The sequence below is a fragment of the Amblyomma mixtum genome, chromosome 3 (genome assembly GCF_055824585.1).
Source record: "Amblyomma mixtum isolate Tamu chromosome 3, ASM5582458v1, whole genome shotgun sequence".
NCBI lineage: Eukaryota > Metazoa > Arthropoda > Arachnida > Ixodida > Ixodidae > Amblyomma > Amblyomma mixtum.
The window spans coordinates 331,074,510-331,091,927 of record NC_143014.1 but is presented as its reverse complement, the minus strand read 5'-3'; the positions used below and the strand labels follow the sequence as shown (position 1 = coordinate 331,091,927).

The 17,418-nt window shown below is 49.3% G+C and overlaps 1 protein-coding gene across 4 annotated transcripts in view; it reads left to right on the top strand.

The window, feature by feature from the left end:
* LOC149355948 (uncharacterized) overlaps window positions 1-17,418 on the top strand; it is a 133,051-nt gene that overhangs the window by 49,395 nt on the left and 66,238 nt on the right. For all 4 annotated transcript variants that reach the window (XM_089584048.1, XM_089584051.1, XM_089584047.1 and 1 more), the window contains exon 4: window positions 6,576-6,810. The gene's annotated coding sequence lies outside the window, so the exon portion shown is untranslated. The remainder of the gene's footprint in view (window positions 1-6,575; window positions 6,811-17,418) is intronic.

The following is a 17,418-nucleotide window of genomic DNA, read 5'->3' as shown; positions in this document are numbered from 1 at the left end:
ACCTAGGTTTGGTCTGTCCAGCCGCATGCCCTGGCGACGCACCGAGCTGTTTGGAATAAGCCTGCGCTCCCCGGCTGAGTGGTAGGCTGTTCAAACCGAGAGGCATGTTTGCGGCTTTATTTTAACCTTTTGATTTGTTCTCTCTTTTTGAACTGGATTGTACGTCCGCACTCCAGACCCCTGAGGCCGTAACCCAGCATTGAAATGCGTCCATGTGCTGTACGATGTCAGTCCACTTTAATGAGCGTGAAGTGATTGCATTTGATCCGGAGCCCTAAATTCTACGCTCTTCCTACCAAAAGGAAGATTGTGTGGCTTTAGTTTTCACAGTTCGGAATTGTTCTGCCTTTTTTAAACCGGATTCCACATGCCGAGTCCAGACCCCACCCGACCTGTCCCCACACGAACAACCTGCCGAGGGCTGTGCGATGTCAGTCCAATTTAATTACCGTGTAGTGATTGCATTTGATCCGCAGCCCTCCGCTATGCGGTGTCTCTCAGCCCGCGTGCAGCTGCGGGACGCTGTACAGCAGGTGCTATAAAGAACTTGAGTAGATTTCCGTGTGACTTCCTTCTAGCTCTCATCTGTAAGACCCGCTTCAACAAAAAAAAAACAAGGAACGTGCATTAAATAAATCGGCAGATGGCTTCAGTTCTATGCTGGGCCTTTCGCGCACAGTGCGTGCTGTACATATAATTCTGTAGTTTTAGTTCGCGCATGATCGAAGCACAAATCTTGAGTCAGCGCAAATTTTTCCTTTCGTTAGCTCACGCCCGAGTCGCCACGAGCACAAAACTTGCTCAAGCAAATGTAATTTCTCTTCGGTCTTTTTTTTTAACCAATTGAAACATAGCGCCGTCTGCTTATACTCTGGCGCTTAGCCGAACTGCAGAGCTCCCTGCTAAATTTTTAGACACTCGTGGTGCCATTTCATTTCATGCGAAAACTGGCGAGTTAAATTGAGGTCTGCGAGGGTGCTTCAAAGTCCATCTATAATAAATGAACCAGGTGAAGAAAACATTTGCCAGAAGCAGGCGTTTATACAGAAAAGGAGGAGGTGGAAAACAAATAGATGTGTGGTACACGCACACGTAATGATTTAGCAGGACTAAGTTGCGGCGCGAACTTGGCCCTTTCGACAGTCGAATAGAAGACGCCTGTTGACGTTGAGCAGATTCGCAGGGCTGCTTTTGTAGTGAAAAATTTACTAACCAGGTGAAATCGCCGTTTTCTGAGGATTCGACTGAGAAAAACATTTACTATTAATCTATGGAGGCAATATGTAGGGGCTGGCTAAAAGCTGCGCATTTCTCAATCACCTGATTGATAATGTGAATACAGTGTATTGTCCGGCAGCCTTACGACAGGCTGTCTGATCATGTGGTTAATTCGAGTGTAATGGTATTCTGATTCTATTAGATATTACGTTTTATAAAACTGTTGTGGACGACAGACAGTAAGCTGATCACAGCAAATTTTCAAATCCATGATGGCTCCATTCTAATATATTAAGATGCTAGCATTCAACCAAGCTACCGGTACTCTCGAGATCAAAAGGCATTCGTATACAGGGTTGCTACTTTTTCTAGCACACACTTCCCACCATCCTTATCCATATCTTCCCCAGATGCTTTTCCTTTTTCATCGCTCCTATAAGGATTTCTTTAGTTGCTGTTTTTTTACTCGTGGCAATTTCCAATTGCTGTGGTTTACCGTCTCTCTCATTAACCCGCTGATTACATTGTCTAGCCTATAGATTTGTGTACAACTCTTCTGCTATATTAAATGTCTTACCCATATTGCCGCGAATTTTTGTAGTGTTTGTTCATTCTTCTAAGCTGTCGGCACTCCGCTTCATCGCCTTGTTCTTCATACAAGACACGACCAGATTTACCACGACCGATCGCGCGGTACTGATTCTACGTTGTTCCAGAGCTTTCATCGAAGGGCTGGCCCCGTCCGCCGAAAGCGTGATGAGCTTTGATCACAGGTCGACCATCACCTCGTGCTCATTAAAGAACATCTTGCCGATGATCACTTAGCGGGAGCATTGCCGTAGAAAAACGAAGGTAGCAGAATAGGTATGTCCCTCCACAGCCACTCACGCTGTGCATCATCCTGATGGCGTAATGAGGAGGCCCCCTGCGGTGTGAATTTTTGGCCCGTCCCAAGCGGTCGTGACTTTCCTCAGCTGCGAAGCGAATCTTCCATTCATCACCGCGTAATCGGCTGCTGCGTCGACTACTGCGGTAACTTTCCGGCTCTGATCTTCGATAACGACTTCTAAGTCGTATGTCCTGGCTCTTGCGTTGGACACCATCCTCTGAATCGGGTCATGGCTTCGTTGGGTATGTCCATCATGGGTAGGGCTTGTCGTGGAAACTTTTCTGGGTGGCGGCGTTGTTTTGAGGGTGGTTCGAGTCGTGGTCGCGGTTGTTGTCGGTTGGCGTGTCAGGGATGTTGTCTTCATGTGACATGGAAGACAGTTGGGCTAGTTGGTGTGAATTCGTTAATGACTGCGACATTGCAACTAGCGTGGAAACACAAGGACAGCGACACAAGAAACCGACGGGACAGCACGCTAGACTTCAACTGACGTTTTAATGCACACATAACAGATTTTTACACTTCTATTCGGCTCATGCTCAGGAGACTGTACCTCCGCCCCTTTCTCTTTATCACGAAGCAGGTTGTCAAGCAAACAGTAAAGATTTAAACCAAATTGACGCGCAAGTTTTTCGACAGATAGATTAACTCTTTTCTCGTGAGGGCTACTGAGGGTGTGCTCACGCACTTGTCGCCTGCCTTATCAATGCAAAATGCTTCAAATATCTCCCTATCACCCTGCCTATGAAGCCGCCTCAGCACTCTCGTGTGGCTAAAGAGTGGAACGCATTTTTCTTCATTTCCGCCTGTTGTTTTGACTTTGCATTTGCGGTAATGTGCGGCCAAATGGCCCCCCGCCATCAGAGCTGCGACTGTAGTCCGGTGTTTTCGTAGCCTTTCGTTCAGGCACTGGCCTGTTTGGCCAATATAACATTTACCACAGGTCAGTGAGATAAGATACACCACACCGATGGTTCAGTTCACAAACCGCCTGGCGTGTTTTGTTGCGCAGGTTTTTGCCTGGTAAGCATTGTTGACCATTCGGCACATCCTAGACAGCTTTTGCGGGGCAGTCAAAACGACAGGGATGCCGCACTTTCCCGCGGCCTTTTTGAGGCGATGGGACAAGTTGTGCATGTAGGGCACAGGCACCGGACGTCCCCCCGGGCCGTCATTGCAGCAGCCTGCTGTCTTGCGTCCCTGTCGGAGCTCTTTAATAAGGCTCTCAGCGACAGACGCCAGTATGCTGTCAGGGAAGCCAGCGCTACGCAGACGGAGCACTTGCTGCTCAACACTCACGTTCACTTTGTGCTCACAAGACTTCTGAAGAGCGGCTCTTAGGCAGTTCAGTGCTATCCCTCTCTTTACGGTTCTCGAATGGGCCGAATTATAGCTAAGAACAGGATTTTTTGAACGAGGGAAGTATGTCCAGCATATTGAGCTACTACTAAAGCTAATGCTGAGGTCAAGGTAACGTAAGCAACCCTCATAATGTGACATGGTCGTTGGAGGATCATTGGTGTTTCGCTAGTGAGCAACCTCACCTCCAGAGGTTGCTTTCTTTAGTTTTTCCTACGGGGGCTGGGAGGCCTTCCTCGCACCGCTGCTCCGTAGCTGCGGTATGGCAACGAAAAAACGCACGACTGATGGCGATGGTGAGCGCAAAAGGCGGTTCGGCGCGTACTGCGCTCGACGCAGGTACTCGCCGATTTCTTGTGGACATTGGCGAAGCGTGGTTGTGGTGCGTCAAAGGTAAAGCCATGAAGGTCGATACGGCGGTAGGGTAAGTGACGGAGATTATGGCCGGCTTCACCGCAATGGAAGCACAGCGGGCTGTTGTTGGAAGTCCTCGAGGCGTCGCATTTCCTGTGCCTTGAGCGTCGGTAGTAGGTTGGGTGGGCGGGGTCAGGGCGGCTGCGTTCGGGAGCAGCTGTTTCACACGAAGAGGCGAATTTGGGATGTGTCGTTGGGGCTCAAGACTACGTACTGCAGTTGCATAGGTCAACGCTGGAGCTTCAGCTGGAGGCGTCAGTGACGAGAGCCAAGCGCATGCTGCACTTCTATTTCGCCGCTATTTCGGCCCGTACAAGGTTCTTCATCGGCTAGGTGAACTGGACTATGAACTCGTCCCTTAGGAATGACTGCATATCCCAGCGACGCCCCGTATGACCAGAAGTTGTCCATGTTGTTCATCTAAAGCCCTAGTAGTCCTATTATACGCGCTAAAGGACGCTTAGTTTCCACACTCGGTGTTTATTTTCGCATAATCCGTTTTGTCTCTAGTTGGCTTATTTGTTTTAGAGTCGCTGCGGTGGCTGAGTGGTTATGGCGCTCGGCTGCTGACCCGAGAGACGCGGGTTCGATCGCGGCCGCGGAGGTCGAATTTTGATGGAGGAGATATTTTAGGGGCACGTGTACTGTGCGATGTCTGCATGTTAAGGAACCCCTGGACGTCGAAATTTCCGGAGCCCATCACCACGGCGTCCCTCATTGCCTGAGTTGGTTTGGGGAATTAAACCCCAATAAACAAATAAACTTATTTGTTTTAAAGCATCAGGTCGATGTTTCTTTGAGAGGGGAGTAGGCCTCGAATCTTTTTTGTGTTTGTTCATTTGTTCTTGCTTCAAAGCTGCCGGCACGCCGCTTTCTCGCTTTGTTTGTGATGCAAGACCCGACCAGAGTTATCTCGATTGATCGCATTCAGGCGGAGCCGATACTACGTTGTTCCAGCATTGTAACATTGTACGCCGTATCTCGAAAGTGAGCGCACACTATGAAGCCTTATTTCATATCTTGTCTCAGCGTTGGGGTTCTTCCAAATCCACTTCCTGTTCTTTCGTTCACGGAAGGCCTTCCTGATCCGTAAATTATTTGTTTCTTGCGAACTCCACTAATAACTCCCCCCATGCTATTCCTTGACCCCTTACCATAGACGCTCCCTGCCCGGTCTCCAGGCTGCTTCTTTCGTACCTTGGCATTGAAGTCGCCCGTCAGTACAGCATACTGTGTTTTTACTTTGCTCATTGCCGATTCTAAGTCTTCAGAGAAGCTTTTCGAGACCGCTTTATCATGGCTGTATGTAGGCAAGTAGGCCTGTACCATGCACGTTCAGTTTGTACCTCATCTGAAGCTAATTTACGATAACAGCTACCCTCTCATTAATACTGTAGAATTCCTCAATGTTGCCACATGTATCCTCAAAAATCAAGAATCTAGCTTTAATCTGTCCACAAATTCACGATAGCATAGAACGTGGCCACCATTCAGCACTGTATAAACCTTATTTGTACTCCTAACCTCCCTAAGCCCAATGACATCCAATTTGATACCCGCTAGTTCCTTGAACTGCACTGCTAGACTAGCCTCACCGAACAAGGTTCTAGCGTTAAAAGTGGCCAGGTTCAGTTTCCAATGGCGGCCTGCCCGTAGTCAGAGGTTATTAGCACGCACCGCTGCGTCACAGATCTGACTGCCGCCAATGTCACTGTCTCCACATCAACTCGGGACTCAGGGCCGATGGTTAATTGGTGCCGTCATATACGACGTTCTGACCAAGTAAAACACCACGGTGGCCAAATCCTGTTCTGGTGAGTAAGTGCGTAGTCGGTTCTTCTCACCATGGTCAAACTACACCCCAGGCTTGGATATGCTATTTCACCGGCACGCGGATTTTTTACAGCACAGCTCTTTGGCCCCGTTCCTGCCGTTCGCGGCTTCGCCGTTCTCCCTGCTAACCAGCTCCGCAGCCAGGGCAGCGCGCTCCTCAAGCGTCGCGCGCTACTGGCGCCATTTCTCCCGCACGTCCAAGCCGAAACGCATAGCCGCCGCCGTTCGCCACTGCTTGTAACCGCCCCCCCCCCCTCCCTCTCTGCCTCCGTGTATCGAAAAGCTGAAACAGCTGATGAGCTGCGCTCAAATTTCGCATTAGGATGTAACGTAATCGTTGGCCTTTTTTGTCTTGTCCCGTAGAGAACTGCGTGGCCAGGCCTTCGAACCCTGCTCTCTTGTCACGTGAGGTAGATAATCTATCACTACGCCAGCGCATATTAAAGGGTAGAGAAAGATGTGCATTTCATGTTTCGATAGGACGTTTTTACAGAAAATTTATTTCAGAAATTGTGATGTGTCGAGCTCCGATTCTTCTTCTGAACGAACAGCAAATCACGCAGCTATGGTGCATCTTATATGATACTGCAAAGAGAATCCCATTTTTTATTAGTCTGCCACTGTGCGAACAGCATTATTAGGCCCAACATAAAAGTTGAATGATTTATCAAGCGGTGTTACTGATCGGCTTAATCAGTACTGCTAAAATTATGCCTGCATATGGAAGCACTGCCAATGAATGGCTGCGATGGCCTACTCTTCGGGTGCGGCTGCTGTTTGCCTGTTCTATAACTCCAAGCTGTTCACGTATTTTCTCCTTCGGGCTTGACGATCCCGTTTTTTCATTGCGTGCCTGGCGCAGGTCACAGCTGAAGCTTGGCAGTCGGTGACCTGTGGAGCAAAGCCTCCGTATTGCGCTCCATGCATCTCCACCCAACGGAGTGGCGACTCGCCAGTGGGCAGCATTGCAGCGACGGGCGCCGTGACCCCGACGACGATCGGACTGCAGGAGACTGGAGAGCGTTCGGCTGCACTGCTTTGAGCGTCGCGCAGGGCGATCCAGACGAGAGCTGCTGCAACTTCTGGCATGCGACGACGTAAGTGACACCTTGAAGGCGCTTGTGCAGTGCGCCCCGGCATGGCCTTCCACGTGCAGTTGCAGAAACTATGGACGAAATAACTGAAGAGAGCGCAGCCGCCTACTAGCCGCACAGCATTGGGAAGCCACTGCCTGGAACGCAGAAGAAAATGGGTCCCAAGCCACAACTGTAGCTATGTTTTGCCGTTCTTCACGTCTGGCTAAGAATTCCATGCCGATGGCCGTTTTCTTGCGGTTTAATTATTTTTTTAATTATTCATATAGTTTATTTATTTATTTATTTATTTATTTATTTATATTAAGATTTCGTAACGGGCTTCATAAGCTTACATAAAATCAGGGGTGACTATATTATCATGTTCTTACAATGTTGTAGAAAATAGCCGAGCAAACTGATGGTATGTTGAAACTAACTATTTATTGGGTTGAATTGCACCAACAAGTAGCTGAACAACTTTTCGACCGCTGAAGCAACAACTCTGCTCGGCGGTCGATGAAAAATGGAATTAGCACCTCTCTCAGCGGCGCTTAGTTTAAAGCTCATAAAAAACTTTTGAGATATGGTGCAGCAATCGCCTTCTTTAATCTCGAATACAGTAGAGGCAGTTGAGCGCGGCTGAATTGATCCCAGCTAAATCTGATTGCATCTCACGTCCCTAAGTGCTGAAGACACAGTGCCGGCAGCTTTTAAACACAAACAAAGCAATGATACAAAGCATCACGCCATTTAAACTCGAAATCACATGCAAGTTACCAGAAATGTGAGCACCCGACAAATGATAAAATGTAACTGAAACGTACACACACGGCAGTCTGCGTAGAAAAATTTAATAACATATCAATGGAAATTTAAAAAAAGGTATATTATATAAAGGTACAAAGATATAAAAGCAAATTATAGTTGTTTTTTCATGTATAAAGCATTATGTACGTGTTGACAACATGCACTCAAAAAAAACCTGCATGTCCATTATCCAAAACAGCATTCAATAAAATATAAAAAAATAGATACATCCGTATACATAAAGGGAGAAGAACTAAGCAAGGATAAACAAATGCCTAAGGCAGCACAAACAGCTTTATTATAAGCAGAGCATAAGATAATACAACTTTGCAAGCGACAACGTTTAACGGGCATGTATCTAAACGGGGCCCCGAGTAAAACCGGGCACACCCCCCTTTATTATGTGCGTGCCTCAAGCGCACGTTTGAGATCTTTTTGCATATCTCCCTCCGAGTGTATTCAACTTGGCCCCGACTTGGACATGTCTAGCTTGAAATCAGTCAGCAGTTAGGTAAAAATATCTTTCCTTTACGAGATTCACGTCTTTATTAAACCCTCTCCTGCTTTTGCCCTAATTAATGTCGAGACTGGCCGGATATGTGAGGCTACGAAGCGTTTGGCCATTTTGCAAATGGAAAAACGCTCACCGCTTGTGAATGAATGTCTACAGCCAGTTCATTCGACATTTGCCCAATCTATTTCTTCGAGGTTATGCGTGGACAGTGAGGTAAGGTCGCAGAACGTATCTTCACGCGTGCCGTTAAGCGCCGAAATGCATGAGGCCTGTGCTTCACGAAGGATATCCAGGTTCTTGGCTTTGTCCGCTTCCAATACACCGTTTGACGAAGTGTGGGCAGGAGAGGGAGAAATACTCTCAAACACGTGCGCTGCACGACACCCCACTGTTGCCATTGTTAGCTGCACCTTCAAGACACGGTGTTTCAATCTGAAAAACTTTATGGGATATTGAACAATCCCTATACAGTATTTTGTAGCCTAATTTTTCGGGTTGCGAGGGAAGAGAAAGCCATACAAAAGAACCGCTTTGGCAGCGCAGTCATTTTTAGACCAAGATTTAACAGAGAAAGCGTAATGTACGATTCTTTATGTATAGCATCGTTATGCCCCAAGAGGTGTCACTGCACTAAGGCCACATGACATTTCTAGCGTTAGCATAAAGGAGCAATGACTTCTTATACATGACCTTTTTTGGGAAAAGTTTTCTCACAGCAGTGGCTAACAATGGAATTTTAAAAATCATATCTCAACGAAATTTGTACGCAATCGAAGGAAAAATCAGTCCATTACTGCGGTGATTGATATCACACTAAGGAAAAGCTAATGATCAGTAAAGAAACTGTTCATTCTAGCTTTTTCTGACTTGTAATCTGGTAACCTATGTAACCTATACTCGCTCGACAAGGAGCAGCCTTACGGCAATAAACACCAGTCGTTGCTTATAACCCGAAACAATGGTGTCGTCATTTGTGCGCGTCTCTAAGTTTACACAAATTTATGGTGCCGAAACCCGGGACTAAGAAAGCTTCAACGGTCCGTAAACAGCAAGGCCAGCAAGCCTCGGCGGGACAACGAATTCTGGGCCATCACCGCAACGATCCTTGGAGGTGAAACCACCTTGGACTGAAGGTTCCAGGAACGAGGCCTAGGAAAGCCACGCCCGACGCTCTAAAACGAGGCCTTGAGACGCCACACCTGAAGCCAAGCTTGGCGCTACGACCACGACCGACACTACAACGAGGCTGAAATGGAACGGCTGAAGAAGAAACGAGGAGCTTTGAGATCCCAGGTGACAAAACTGATTTCCGAGGTGGATTCATCTTTAGAGGCGCGTGCTGACGAAAAGACTCTGAACATACTGTCAGCGAGGCTTAGCGCCCTTCAAATGCAGCTCAACGAGGTGGACGCTGCTATCGAGCCACTTGTGCCTGATGAAGAAGCCCAGGAAAACTTCACGCGTACAATCGCGTACAACGACAGAATCGTCACCTACGCTGCAAAACTCAGCCAACATGCCGAAGCTCAGCGAGCGAACGCCAGTCCAGGACCGGATGCTACACGGGCGCCTCGCGACGGTAACCGGAGCGGTGCCGGCTCAAAGGTCAGGTTGCCGAAACTCGAGCTGCAACGATTCAGCGGCGCCGCCACGGAGTGGCAGCCCTTCTGGGAGCAGTACCAGCAAGCGATTCACAGCAACGATGCCCTTTACAACGGCGATAAGTTCTTATATTTGCAGTCAGCGCTCACTGGGAGGGCTGCATCAGCGGTGGCCGGGATTCAAGCTACAGGAGCCAATTACAACACTGCCATCGAGCTGCTGAAGGAGCGCTTCGGACGCACAGATGTGCTAATCCAGGAGCACCTCACCCAACTGCTGGACCTCCCGACGGTACGAAGCGGGCAGGAGGTAAGGGACCTACGTCGACTCTATCTATGACCACATGCAGCGCAACATAGCCACTCTCACGGCGCTTGGCGTCAAAACAGACAGCTACGGCGCAATGCTTGCCTCCGCGTTGCTAAGAGTGCTGCCAAGCGACCTTGTAATGAATTACCACAAGCGTTGTTCAGCAGCAAAGCAAGAGGATATCCTTTGCATAGCAAGACTACAAGAATTTCTAAAAGAGGAAGTTGAGAGCAGGGAGAACGCGGTGCAGGTTGGTCATCGGGAATGCAAGAACATTAATGCAAAACACGATTCGAGAATGAAAAGTCCCGAATTTCAAAGATTTCAGCGGCATCGCTCTTTTCCGCCATTGATCTGAAGCGGAATGAGCCCTGTGCATTTTGTGCCGCCAAAGATCACGTGACCAATGAGTGCCAGACCTCGCTTCCTCTCGAGGAAAATAAACGAGCATTGCGTCAGGCAGGCCGATGCTTCCGCTGCTCTGTCAAAGGACACACGTCGAAACAATGTCGCAACAAAAGGCATTTAACTCAAATGTGTGATCCTGCGTGGAAACCAGTTAACAGCTCAGCAACCGAACTGCATTCAGCTACAGGCAAGAAGAGCGACAAGGCTCCCACTGTGCTGCTCCAGACTGCCCAAGTATGGGCAGAGGGACCGCAACGAAGCACTATAACTCGTCTCCTGTTTGACGGGGGTAGCCAGAGGAGTTTTGTGACCGAAGAGCTCTCGCACCAACTCCAGTTAGAGGTTGTGGGAGAAGAAGACATCATCAAAGAATTTGCCTCATCTGTCAAGCTTGTTGACAGGCGCTACGAAGTCGCCTTACCGTGGAAGCAGGTTAAACTCAACCTAGGCGATAACAAGGCAGTTGCAGAGAAGCGTTTGTACAACCTGACCAAGAAGCTAAGGCGGGACGAGGAAATGATGCACAAATATGACGCTGCGATACGTCAGTACCTCCATCAAGGGTTTGCCGAACGACTCCCAGCAGAGGAAGGCAGCAGCTCAGAAAACAGAATTTATTACATGCCGCATCGGGCAGCTCTTAAGCCTGACAGCCTTTCCACCAAGCTCAGGGTTGTCTTTGACGCATCATCCAGCGACCCAGGAGGTGTCTCTCTAAATCAGGTTCTGGAGGCTGGTCCTAACTTGAACCATAATCTCCTGAAAATCTTGTTAAATTTCAGAATTCATTGCATCGGCATTACTGCAGATATCGAAAAGGCTTTCCTGCAGATAGCGGTCCGTCGTGAGGACCGCGATGCGATGAGATTCTTATGGTATGAACGGATGCCGACAGAAGAGGACCCAAGGCCGCTCGTAGAGACCTGGAGAATGCCAATGGTGCCCTTTGGAGCGACGAGCAGTCCGTTTCTTCTAGCCGCTCGCTACCTTGCGTCACCACTTGGCGACAACAGGTGTTCATCCCAAGACAACGGCAATAATTACAGAAAACCTCTACGTGGATGATCTAATCACTGGAGCAGACTCTGAACAAGAAGCAGAAGACTTTTACCACGAGGCATTGCAAATTATGAGTCTAGCGAGCATGACACTCCGAAAATGGAACTCGAATTCCAAGAAATTGCTCCAACTGTTGACGACGCCGGGACAGGAGGTGCCCAGGACCAGGTGGAATGTCCGACAGCAAGTGTGTCGAGAGTGTTAGGACTTGTCTGGAACAAGCACGATGACTGTTTGGGATTTTCGTTAGAGGCCGTATTGGACCTCCTGCACCAAAACAGCAACACAAAACGCTTTATTCTTCAGGCGTCGGCTCAAATATACAATCCCTTTGGGCTCATCTCCCCAGTCACTGTTACAGCCAAGTTGATGTTTCAAACGCTCTGGGAGTTGGGAGTTGAGTGGGACGCACCACTACCTGAAGAATTACAGTCATCTTGGAAGGAGTGGCATTCACAGCTCCACCACTTGACTGAAGTAACCGTACCCAGCAGATATGACGGACTTCATAATGCCGGCAGGATTGATATTCACATTTTCGCCGATGCTAGCCCGAAGGCTTACGGAGCAGTTGCATACATGTGTACCTCGGGAACCAAGGCCCCAGCCGTGACTCTGATCTTATCCAAATCGCGGGTGGCACCGATTAAGAAGCTCACTCTTCCCAGATTGGAATTGATGGGAATGCTGATAGGCGCAAGACTGAAGGAATACTTGATGCAATCACTGAAACTACCAGTTGCTAAATGGCATCTCTGGAGTGATTCTACAATTGCGCTTCATTGGGTTCGCGGGTCAGCGCAACAATGGAAGCCTTTTGTGGCCAATCGGGTGCTGGAAATTCAGCAGCGAACGGATCCAGAAACCTGGAATCACTGTCCCGGAGCAGACAACCCTGCCGACTTTCTGACGCGAGGAGTGAGTCCCCAAGCCCTCAAGATAAACACCGTTTGGTGGAATGGACCTACTTGGCTCAGAGAAACGCCCATCGCCTGGCCAAGGCACGAAAATGACGTTGATATGGCCGTAGCAGATGAGGAGAGAAGATCGGTGCAAGTACACACCATAGCAACAGAGGAAACTGTTTTGCCGCTGGAACGGCACAGCTCCCTCTCTAAACTTGTTCGTGTTGTTGCATGGATGCAGCGATTCTTGCACAACTCAAGGAACCCTCACCAGAAACGTAGTGGATATCTGACCACGGAAGAAGTCGCCCAAGCACAGACTTGTCTCATACGTCAGGTGCTGCGAGAGGCCTTCGGTGAAGAGCTGCAGTGCGTACGTCGCGCATCACGCTTGCCCTGCGGCTCTCCGTTGCGGGATCTGAAGCCTTACTGCAATGAGGACGGAGTGCTAAGAGTTGGGGGACGTTTGAGTAATGCTGGCCTCTCCTACAACATTACGCATCCAATAATCCTGCCTGCCGGTCATCATTTCACCGAACTTTTAATAATCGCCAACCATCGCCGCCTTCTACATGCAGGCGCACTCGAGACTCTAACAGAGCTGAGGGAGCAGTTTTGGATAGTTCGGGGAAGGCAGATGTTGAAAAGGATCTTGAAGAAATGCTTGATTTGCAAACGTTTCAACAGCCTCCCTGCCACGGAGCCAGTTGCCCCTTTACCTCGTGACAGGGTAACCCAAGCTCCACCATTCGAGGTGACAGGCATTGATTTCGCCGGGCCGTTGAACACAAGGGATCAAGGCAACAAGAAGTCATACATCGCCATCTTCACATGTGCAGTTACCCGCGCAGTGCACCTAGAACTGGTGACTGCTATGTCTACGCCCAATTTTCTGATGGCATTCAAGAGGTTCGTTTCCAGAAGAGGAGTCTGTCGAGTAATATATTCGGACAATGCTAAGACGTTTCAGCGCGCTTCGAGAGACCTGAAACGGCTGTGGACGACGCTGCGTGACACAGAGGTCCGAAGTTATTTCTTAAACCACCAGATAAAATGGAAGTTTATCGTTGAGAGAGCCGCCTGGTGGGGCGGATTCTGGGAGCGAATGGTTCGTTCAGTGAAGACTTCTCTGAAGAAGGTTTTAGGTAACAGCTTCAGCACTTTCGAGGAGCTCGCTACAGTCTTGACCGAAATCGAGGCCGTGATCAATTCAATACCCCTAACCTACGTATCCGCAGAAGCTCACGAGCCGGAGCCACTCACTCCATCCCATTTTCTCGTGGAAAAGCGTTTAACGTCCTTGCCCCCGGGCTGTAGCACAGAGTCAACGACATCAACACCGGGTCAGCTAACTCGTCGCTGGCGATATCATGAAAGTTTAGCTGATCACTTCTGGCGCAGGTGGCAGAAAGAGTACCTCACAGGTCTTCGCTCCGCTCATTTTGCTGTGCCAAGCTCATCTAGTGCCTTGAAGAAAGGAACTCTTGTGCTAGTTCACCAGCCTCATCTGCAAGGTAGCTATGGAAAACCGGAAGAGTGGCCGATGTGCTCGTCGGACGGGATGGGTACACTAGAGCCTGCAGGGTGCGCCTACCTGGTGGGACCATCCTAAGAAGACCGATCCAGTTGCTGTACCCCATGGAGACTACCCACGAATGATCTGAAACTCATTCCGGGAGGAGTATAAAGAAACTGTTCATTCTAGCTTTTTCTGACTTGTAATCTGGCAACCTATGTAACCTATACTCGCTCGACAAGGAGCAGCCTTACGGCAATAAACACCAGTCGTTGCTTATAACCCGAAACAATGGTGTCATCATTTGTGCGCGTCTCTAAGTTTACACAATCAGTAAAACTGCAGAACAATTTAGAATATACGTTTTCTGCCGTTTTGTCGTGTCTTCTGCGGCAGCAGCGGAACTATACACGCGAAGACATTTCAAGTTTGATGACAGCTTGGTAGGACCTCTTTCCTCCCTCTCTGGGCAACCAACCCGTTATTAATGGTTGTAAGTTGACCTTTCAGTGTACGCTCACTTCGACAAAACGAAATCTGCGCTTCTATCGTTTGCGTTAGTTGCCTACTACGTGCCCAGCAGTACATCTCACACAGAAGCGTCATCAAGTTAAGTAACTCGCCTGTTTCTTCACCGAATACCCGTATTGATTTTGTTTAATGCAAGCCAAAGGAATTCGCACACTGCCGTGCCTCAGAATCTCAGTTCTTGTTTGGCGCAAAACTGCCACTCTTCTCTACGACGCTCACATCGTAAAGGTTCGGGGCTAATTTCAACCCCATGAGATTTTATGCCGGAAACCGAAATTCACGCAATAATAAACCCAAACCTCCGCATTTCATAGCTGCTATGAAAAGAACCGTTGCTTTTGACTTCTTAGGTTCGACCTTCGTGAAGAATTGGCAGTGGTTTTACTCTTGATAAACCTGGAGGATTGCGAAAACAACGAGGAGAGATAGAGAGGCCATGGAGAGCGCACGGCAACGGTGGCGGCCCCGGCACGCTAGCTATGCTCCGCTACTGCGCATGCGCAACTTGCGAGTGCGCCGGCGGCATCCCTGAGTCACTCGCGCAGCGACGGCGGCGGCGCGCCAGCTGTGCCTCGTGTGACGTCACTGCTCCTCGAGCATGCGCAGTATGGCCTTTCGTCAGCTCCGCGAAATGGCTCGGCAACTCGCGTGTTTGTTGCTTTAGCAACAATAATTTGCATGATCAAAGCCGCGCCCAATATGTTCCTGGGAAGTGTATATTACTTTCGTAGCATTAGGAGCTCGAACACGGAAAAAACATCATGATCATCATCACCAAACTGACTACGCCCACTGCAGGACAAAGGCCTCTAAACTTCTTAATCTAAACCGCTGACCTAACTTTCTACCGCCCCCTTCTACGTTTGCTTTCTCTTAAAACCCATTCCTTGACCCTTAAGGACCTGCGGTTATCTTTCGTATCACATGCCCTGCCCAAGCCCATTTCTTCCTCTAGATTTCAACGAGGATGCATTAACTCGCGTTTGTTTCCTCACCCACTCTGCCCGCTTCTGATCTCTTAACGTAAGACCTATCACTTTTTTTTCGATAGCTCGCTGCGTTGGCCTTAACTTAAGCCGAACCCTTTTCTTTAGTCTCCACGTTTCAGCCCTATGGATGAGAACCAGTAGGATACAGCGGTTGTGTATTTTTCTCTTGAGGGGTATTGGTAAACTGCCATTCATGATCTGGGAGGGTGTGCAATATGCGCTCCACCCCATCTTTTTCTTCTACTTATTTCCCTCATGATCTAGATCAGCGGTCACTACCTCTCCTAAGCACATATGCTCCCTTACCACTTCCATCACCTCGCTACCAATTGTGAACTACTGTTTCCTTGCCAGACTGTTGAACATGTTGAACATTACATTGGTTTTCTGCATGTTAATTTTTAGACCCACCGTTCTGCTCTGCCTGCCTAACTCATTGGCTATGATTTGGAGTTCATCTCCTGAGTGACTTAGCAAGGCAATGTCATCAGTGAGTCGCAGATTACTTCGGTTGAACCCCGTATGGTTAATACGAAAATTCGTTGATTGATGGAGACAGTGATGGCCTTACAGGGTCACGTGACAAGACCTAGCGCTGGTTGGTCGACGGGGTTAGCCGGACAGGTTTTTATCACTTCATCTTAACACCCCCCCCCCCCCCCCCGCCCTGCGCTCCCTGCGCATGCGCACTGTTGCTATAGAGATGGAGACGCAGTTCGGCGTATCGTCTGCTTGACACTGCATCGCGGCCCCAAAGCCGTTCGCGTGCTAGCTTGCGCTGTAGTTTCAAGTCGCGTGCTCAAGCTTTCGTGCCAAATTAGCAGGCAGCGGTACGCCTACAGATTCGCAAGCTTTGTCCGTTACCAGCCCTGCGCCTTGCCATGGCGGGAGTCTTGCTGAGAGTCGGAGCACGGACTCCTGCGCTGTGCCGCTTTCGCAGAGCTATATGCCATGAGCGCTGCCTGTAGGGGCGCCACTGACATCCCTCTCAAGGCCGATTCTGAAAACAGCGGTGGGGTCCGCTGGCTGCACTCCACCGCATTCGAACGAGTTTGCCGGGTCTCGTTACCGGCCGGTCGCGGCCACAGTGGTTCAAGTTAGTGGTTGAGATTTCATCTTCGTGTTTTCCGGTGAAGGATGTTGCCATAGCTGCACAAATAGCGGTAGGGATGGACCCGCGCTCAAAAAGACTTCTATCTTCGACGCCGATGCAGTATGGTGAGCCCAATGCACGTGTGCGCTAAGTGCAACCTTGCGCCACAGGTGGAACGTCTTGCCTGTAAATTACCCCACCAGCGCAGAAGTCTAACCACGGTGCAATTACAAAGGAGAGAAAGCTTGCGCCTTGCCATGGCAGGCGTTGTGCTGAGAGTAGGAGCACATGCTCCTGCGCTGTGCCGTTTTCGCGGAGCAGAGCCGCGTTTCGAGATGATCGTGGTGTACAGCGAGCTGTGCATCATCGCGGGCAGTCTCGAGGCGCTCCTGTGGCCTCGCGGCAATGTGCTGACCCGTGAGAGAACAACGGTGAGCGTCTGTGCATTTTTTGAACAGGAAGGCTTGACTTCCCGCTTTTTCCACGCCAGGTAACGCGCGTTGACGTCAACGCTTCGTTAACGCTTCATAAGATATGTGGCCGGGCGCCCCACCGCGGCTGCTTCTCCAGGGTGCCGCGTGATTATTCAGCGCCAGGACGCTAAGTCCGCGTGACTTTGTACGTACAGTGTATTTTCATGTTTGTAAGTAGGTCTGTAAATTGGTTTGTAAATTGGTCGCTCGATCGCTGTTATACTTCAGCCAGTACCTGTATCCCGCGCGAGCGGCGCAGAACTGTTTCGCTCTTGTATTTTGTGAATACTGCACACAGCTCTCCCTTATCCTTTCTCTTTATCGCTGTCCACTCAGCTTTCGCCAGACAGATTTTAGATCGTGATGAAATATATCAAGACCACATGATGCCATGGCGTTATTGGTACACATCATTCGTACAAT